The sequence below is a fragment of the Rattus norvegicus genome, unplaced genomic scaffold (assembly GCF_021556685.1).
Source record: "Rattus norvegicus strain SHRSP/BbbUtx unplaced genomic scaffold, alternate assembly SHRSP_T2T unassigned-0000207, whole genome shotgun sequence".
In the NCBI taxonomy this organism is placed as follows: Eukaryota; Metazoa; Chordata; class Mammalia; order Rodentia; family Muridae; genus Rattus; species Rattus norvegicus.
In genome coordinates, this window is record NW_028238924.1 from 15,113 (window position 1) to 22,500 (window position 7,388).

General features: G+C 55.4%; 1 long non-coding RNA gene across 2 annotated transcripts in view; it reads left to right on the forward strand.

Moving 5' to 3' along the window:
* The first annotated feature begins 2,328 nt into the window (after nucleotides 1–2,328).
* Nucleotides 2,329–7,388, forward strand: part of LOC147997236 (uncharacterized) — an 18,372-nt gene continuing 13,312 nt past the window's right edge. Inside the window, exon 1 of one of the 2 annotated variants that reach the window (XR_015648065.1) lies at nucleotides 2,329–2,606. This is a non-coding gene — a long non-coding RNA (uncharacterized LOC147997236). The remainder of the gene's footprint in view (nucleotides 2,607–7,388) is intronic. The other variant, XR_015648064.1, reaches the window with a different exon arrangement.

The following is a 7,388-nucleotide window of genomic DNA, read 5'->3' on the forward strand; positions in this document are numbered from 1 at the left end:
TAAGTAAGTAAGTAAGTAAGTAAGTAAGTAAGTAAGTAAGTAAGGGGGTTGGGGATTTAGCTCAGTGGTAGAGCGCTTGCCTAGCAAGTGCAAGGCCCTGGGTTCTGTCCCCAGCTCCGAAAAAAAAGAAAGAAAAAAAAGTAAGTAAGTAAGTAAGTAAGTAAGTAAGTAAATAAATAAATAAATAAATAAATAAATAAATACGATCATTTAGAAGTAATATAGGCAGAAGGAGAACATGTGGCTGTGGATGGTCTGAGGCTTCTGGCTGCTTTTGGGTGCCTCTTCACCTTTCTGCACGTGCAAACTGAGTTTAATTAAGTTCTGTTTCCCTAGAGGCTGGGAAAGGGAGAAACAGAAGTGACCTGGAACATCAGGGCTAATGGCCGGCTGCCTCCATCTTGGTGAGGTCAGGTGTCAGCCAAGCTGGCTGACAACCATCCACAGTTGAATCCAAAGTGCCCAAATGGGACACTATAACAAATCATGTATACAGATTTGTGTATATAGAAAACATTTTTCCTTTCTCTTCTTTTCTTTTCTTGAGAAATTCAGCTGGTCCTGATGTCTTTCCCTCGGTGTGTCCCTCTGTCATCTCTCTCTCTCTGTCTCTTTGTCTTACTGTCTCTGTCTGTCTCTGTCTGTCTCTGTCTCTGTCTCTCTCTCTGTGTGTGTGTGTGTGTGTGTGTGTGTGTGTGTGTGTGTGTGTGTGTGTTCCTTAATCTCAGCAGCACTACTCATCCAATCGATTTTTCCTCTCCCCTTGTCTCCTTCACATGGCTATTACCCCACCTTAAACAGCACTAGAAGAGCCTGGCAGGCAGATATCTACCCTCTATGCTGTCAGAATTTTTTTTTTTTTTTTTAAAGTCAAAACCTGGATTCTCAGGAGCCATGTGGTGTGTCCTCCTAGGTTCTGGTGCCCTCTTCTGGCATGCAGACATATAGTCAGCAGAGAGAGCTGTGTGGGTGGCCGAGGCAGGCAGAGTGGACCTCTGTGAGCTTGAGGCTAGATAAGTCTACGGAGCAAGTTCCATGACTGCCTGGGCTATACCAAAAGAAACGTACCTTGAGGCAAAACAAAACAAAGCAGAAAAGGTTCTGCTTTTATTTTACAGACATGTGTTCTCTCTAGTCCTATTGACTATAGAAGTTTGATCATGAAGTCACATTGATTTTTATTACAGAGTTTATTTGTGTGTGTGTGTGTGAGAGAGAGAGAGAGAGAGAGAGAGAGAGAGTTTTTTCTTTAATCTTCAAACATATTTTTTATTGTTTATTTATTTTATGAGCACACTGTCACTGTCTTCAACACACAAGGAGAGGATTCCATTACAGATGGTTGTGAGCCACCATGTGGTTGCTGGGATTTGAACTAAGGATCTCTGGAAGAGCAGTCAGTGCTCTTCACCGCTGAGCCGTCTCTCCAGCCCTGAAACAATATCTTGAATAAACAATAACAAAAACACTAAAACTAAGTCTGCCAGTTTTCCTCTTTCTTTCTCTCTCTCTCTCTCTCTCTCTCTCTCTCTCTCTCCCTCCCTCCCTCCCTCCCTTCCTTCTTTCTTCCTTTCTTTCTTTTTCTTCAGATAGGATTTCTTAGTGAATGATATTTATGTTGATATAAATTTTTTACGTACTTTTGACTGGCTAACTAACTAGCTAAGTCTGCCTGTCCTAAAGAAGGAGTTCCCCTGCCACAACTAAATACGTGCATAGAAAAAAAAATATATAATTATTAACTTGGGATGAAACTAATGTAACAAGCAAGCAAACAAACGCACAAGCAAACAAAGTAGGGATGGTGGTGCTGGGTGCCTGGTATATGGGAGATGGGAGACCTGTGGTCTAGAGCGTCCAGAGCTCTGGCCTCCATACTCTGGACTGCATTCTCTCTAGCAATCTTCCCAAAGTGGCTGTATTTAACCATGTTTTTATTTTTTAAATTGGCTCTCTCTCTCTCTCTGTCTCTCTGTCTCTCTGTCTCTGTCTCTCTCTCTTTCTCCCTCCCTCCCTCCCTCCCTCCCTCCCTCCCTCCCCCCACCACACACACAGAGGCACGTGTGAACAAGGGAATGCAAATGCACAAAATAAGTATGTTTTGATCAGAGTGAAAACAAATCACGGGAATTTTAACCATTCCACCATCATTCCACCATTCTTTTAATTTACTCTCTGTGTTTAGTCTTCCAAAGAGGGTGGCAGGTGTGTGGTTTGGTGAGTGCCGGCTGGCGGTGGCAGCGAGGAACAGAGAACAACAACAACCCCCCTCCCCCCCATCGGGATCGGTGGAGGGTTTTAAAAATGAGTGAGCCATTTAAAAATGGTGTGGAACTGAGGTCGCCGCCACCCTCCCCTCACGACGGAGTTTGGACGCTCCCTTTTCCTAACTGTGCCTGTTCCTTGCTAATTGTTAACCGATTCGAGAGTGCATGTCCTTTCACTTAGAGGTGGCCTGTTTTCACCGCTCCGTCCTACTTTCCTTTTCTGGGTGCCTGAGGGGGTTGGCCCCGAGTCCATCCCGCGTTCACTGTGTTCCGGCGGGACAACCGGGACCGTTTGTGCCATTCGGGAGAAGTGGTGGGTACCTGCCCCGTTGTGCGTGGGTGAGTGTCCCCCTGAGCTAGGGAGGTCACTCCGGAGAGACGGAATGAGTGTGTGTGGCGGCGGCGGCGCGTGACAGTCTGTATTGGTTTGCTTGATCGAGATCGCTGTCGGGCGACACCTAGTGGCGACAAGTTTCCGCAACGCTCCTGTCCCCCGGTTGGTGACAAAGGACGGGGAAGTGCCTGTGGTGAGCCGGCCAGGGTGAGAGGGTGACAGGCAAGCAGGCGGGTGCGCGACGGAGACGCCGTCCTGTCTGGGGACCATCTCTAGCTAGGAGGTTGTACCTGGAGAACTTCAGGGGAGGAGGGTGGCTGTACGACCTATTGGGACACAAGGAGGGGTTGGTGGCAGCTGGATGAGGTCGACCAGAAGGCTTGGGCCCCGTCCCGGATTTTTTTTTTTTTTTTCCAATTTTTTTTTTTTTAATTTTTTATTTTATTTTATTTTATTTTTTTTTTATTTCTTCCCTCCTCTCCGGTCCCAGCCAGCGGGACCATAGACACTTTTGAGGCCGAGAGGGTGCTGTGTCCCCGGCCTCCGAGCCGAGGTGGCCCGGCTAGGGGGCGCCACGGAGTTTTTTTTTTTTTTTTCTTTTCCAGGAGTCCCTTCGGTCCCAGCCAGCGGGACCATAGACACTTTTGAGGCCGAGAGGGTGCTGTGTCCCCGGCCTCCGAGCCGAGGTGGCCCGGCTAGGTGGCGCCACGGATTTTTTTCTTTTTCTTTTCCAGGAGTCCCTTCGGTCCCTGATAGCGGGAGCCTGGACCTCTGAGGCCGAGAGGGTGCTGTGTCCCCGGCCTCCGAGCCGAGGTGGCCCGGCTAGGGGGCGCCACGGAGTTTTTTTTTTTTTTTTTTTCTTTTCCAGGAGTCCCTTCGGTCCCAGCCAGCGGGACCATAGACACTTTTGAGGCCGAGAGGGTGCTGTGTCCCCGGCCTCCGAGCCGAGGTGGCCCGGCTAGGTGGCGCCACGGATTTTTTTTTTTTCTTTTCCAGGAGTCCCTTCGGTCCCTGATAGCGGGAGCCTGGACCTCTGAGGCCGAGAGGGTGCTGTGTCCCCGGCCTCCGAGCCGAGGTGGCCCGGCTAGGGGGCGCCACGGAGTTTTTTTTTTTTTTTTCTTTTCCAGGAGTCCCTTCGGTCCCTGATAGCGGGAGCCTGGACCTCTGAGGCCGAGAGGGTGCTGTGTCCCCGGCCTCCGAGCCGAGGTGGCCCGGCTAGGGGGCGCCACGGAGTTTTTTTTTTTTTTCTTTTTCTTTTCCAGGAGTCCCTTCGGTCCCTGATAGCGGGAGCCTGGACCTCTGAGGCCGAGAGGGTGCTGTGTCCCCGGCCTCCGAGCCGAGGTGGCCCGGCTAGGGGGCGCCACGGAGTTTTTTTTTTTTTTTCTTTTTCTTTTCCAGGAGTCCCTTCGGTCCCTGATAGCGGGAGCCTGGACCTCTGAGGCCGAGAGGGTGCTGTGTCCCCGGCCTCCGAGCCGAGGTGGCCCGGCTAGGGGGCGCCACGGAGTTTTTTTTTTTTTTTTTTTCTTTTCCAGGAGTCCCTTCGGTCCCAGCCAGCGGGACCATAGACACTTTTGAGGCCGAGAGGGTGCTGTGTCCCCGGCCTCCGAGCCGAGGTGGCCCGGCTAGGTGGCGCCACGGATTTTTTTTTTTTTCTTTTCCAGGAGTCCCTTCGGTCCCTGATAGCGGGAGCCTGGACCTCTGAGGCCGAGAGGGTGCTGTGTCCCCGGCCTCCGAGCCGAGGTGTCCCGGCTAGGGGGCGCCTCCGAGACTTTATTTTTTCCAGGATCCTCCCCGGTCCCTGCCAGCGGGAGCATGGACTTCTGAGGCCGAGGGGAAGCTGTGTTCCAGGCTATCTACCATGGCCTCCTCGGTCTGTGAGCACTCAGGGTTCTAAGGTCGACCAGTTGTTCCTTTGCGGTCCGGTTCTCTTTCTACATGGGGACCTCTTGGGGACACGTCACCGAACATGACTTCCAGACGTTCCGTGTGGCCTGTCATGTTTATCCCTGTGTCTTTTACACTTTTCATCTTTGCTATCTGTCCTTATTGTACCTGGAGATATATGCTGACACGCTGTCCTTTTGACTCTTTTTGTCATTAAAGGACGTTGGAAGAGGCTTGCACCAAGGCTGTTTGCTTGTCCAGCCCTAGCTCTTTTCTTCTGCGCATGGGCCTCTTCGATGCTTGAAGCTTAGCGTCCCCCCATGAGTACGCGCTTCCTGCTTTCCCGTGCTTGCTTGCCTGTGCTCTGTGGGGCAGCTTTATGACAACCGTCCCGCGTGTCAGGCGTTCCCGATTTCCCCGTGGTGGTTGTCGTCCGTTACCGGTAGGAGTCGTTGGTGCCGAGTGCGACTGGAAGGGTTTTCCCGTTTGGTGCTAGTGACCCCCTGGCGTGCTCCTCTGCGGCCGACCGGTTTTTTTATTTGTTTTTTTTTTTTTGTTTTTTGTTTTTTTTTTTTTTTGTTTTTTGGAAGGAGTTCCCGAACCTCCGCTGCTTGGTGGTGTGTCCCTTTCTTTCCTGCTGTGTGCCTCCCGAGTTGCACCTTTTCTCCTTCGAAGGGGATTTTATTTTTTTATTTTTATTTTTTATTTTTTATTTTTATTTTTTTTTGAAGGAGTTCCCGAACCTCCGCTGCCCGTTGAGTCCCGTTCTTCCACGCCACGTGCCTCCCGAGTGCAACGCTTCCTTTTTTTTCTCGCCCTCGAGAAGGGTAAATTTTTTTTTTTGTGTGTGTGGCAGTGTTAGCGACTTCTTCCCGTGCTCTCTCTCGCTCTTCTCGCTCGTATTCCCGTCCAGTGCGTTGTTAGAAAGCTCTCACGCCCGTTGTTCCCGATGCATGGCGTGTCTCGCTCCCGTTGGATCGATGTGGTGCTGCCGCGTTCTCTTCGGGCCGGGGCCTAAGCCGCGCCAGGCGAGGGACGGACATTCATGGCGAATGGTCATTCAGCGCGAATGGCGACCGCTCTTCTCGTTCTGCCAGCGGGCCCCTCGTCTCTCCTCCCCATTCCTTTGCAGGGTGGTGTGTGGAAGTCAGGGGTGCGGCTGTCCGGCACGAGCGCTGACCCGCGCACACTTGTTGCTGTGGTTCGCGGTGTCCCTGTGGACGTGTCGGGGGCGCTTGCCCCCACGCCGTTCACTGCTTCGCGGCCCTCTTCCCCCGTGCCGGGGGAAGGTGGTAGACCCGCTGCGGTGCATACCCTTCCCGAATGGTGTGTGCACGCGCCCTGCTTCGTGTGAGCCTTGCGGTGCTCCTGGAGCGTTCCGGGCTTTGACCACCAAGGTGCCCGCTTCTGAGTTGGCGGTGGCGCTTCCCGCTCCCCGGCGTGCCTCCTGTGCTCCATGGTGCTTGTGCCTTTACGCTTTCCCTTGTCCTAGTTGCCGGCTTTCTGCACGGTGACAGAAAGGGGGGGGGTCGAGGAGTTGAGTGTGCGGTTAAAAGGCTCCTTCCGTTGGGTGAGCGCCCACCCCGTGCCTATGTTTTTGGTGCCTTCACCCGCGGGCCCTGCGCGGTTAGGGTGGTGCTGAGCGATCGCGGCTGGCCCTTTTTAAAGACCGGACTCCCTCAAGTCAAGGCTCCTCCTTTGTGTGCGCCTTGAAGAGGCCTGGCTCTCGGCGGGGACCTGTCGCAGGTCCCCCCGGTCCGCGAATGCTCAAGAAGACCCCGGAGAAAGAGACCTTTGCCGATACCGCAGACCCCCCACCAGCTGGCGCGTGGTCCTTCCCGTTCTGTCCCGCGCCTGTTGCTCGTTTCCCGTTGCGTGCACGGAGCCCTTGGCTGCTCGTCGGTGTTGGGTTCGTCCCGCCCTCAGTGAGGAATTTGCCTTCTCTAGCTATCTTCGGAAAGGGCTTTACGATCTCCGAGGGGCTTCTCCCGGATGGTCCCCTCGGCTGCCCGCCCTGACCTCAGCCTTCTGCGCGCAGCGTTTGCTCTCTCGCCTACCGCGACCCGCGCCTCCCCGCTCCGAGTACGAGGAGGGATCACGCGGGACGGGGCTCTGTCGACCTGCCGCTGTGCGGAGCTTGTGGGGGAGATTGGGTTTCTGGTGGCAGGTGGCGGGGAAGGGCCGTGCACACGCCCGCGTGCGCGGTACCCCCCTCACCGCGAGGGGTCGTCGCGGGACGGGTGGGTTTGGAAGGGCGGCGGTGGGCTCCCGGTCCCACCCGCCTCCGTTTCCCCCCGTGCCCTCCGTCGCGTGTGCGTCCCTCCCACGCGCGTCCACGTCCCGGCCACTCTCGCGGCGAGGTCGTGTCGCGTGTGGTGCGTGCCGCGTGCTCTCGGGCGTCTGCGGTTGCCGCCTCGTCCCCCCCTTCCACGGCAGCGTTCCCACGGCCGGTGGAGATCGCGGGAGCCGTCCTACCCCCCCTTCCCCCTCCGCGGGGCTCTTGAGGGTCCGTGAACCGCGGGGTTGGCCTCGCTCTCGGGGGCGGACTTCTTATTTGGGGGAACCGGCGGTCGGCCGCGTCCGGCGCGTCGTCGGACGTTGGGACCCGCTGCCACGCGGGGGTCTTCGTCGGTTGGCGTCGGCGTCTGCCTCGGTTCTCTCTCGCGTCGGCTGGCGTCTCCTCGGGCTCCCGGGGGTTGTCCGTTGGTTTCGGGTCGGCTCGGTGCCGCGGGCGTGGCGGGACTGCTCCGGGTTGGGTGCAGTGTGATTCCCGCCGGCTTGGCTCGCGTGCCCGGTCGCCGCCCGAGCGGCCTCCCGGTCCCTTGTGAGGCGTCTCCCGCGGGGGGTGCCGCTGCGGCCCGCCCTGCCGTCGACGGTCCTCGTTCTGTCGGTTCGCTCCCCCT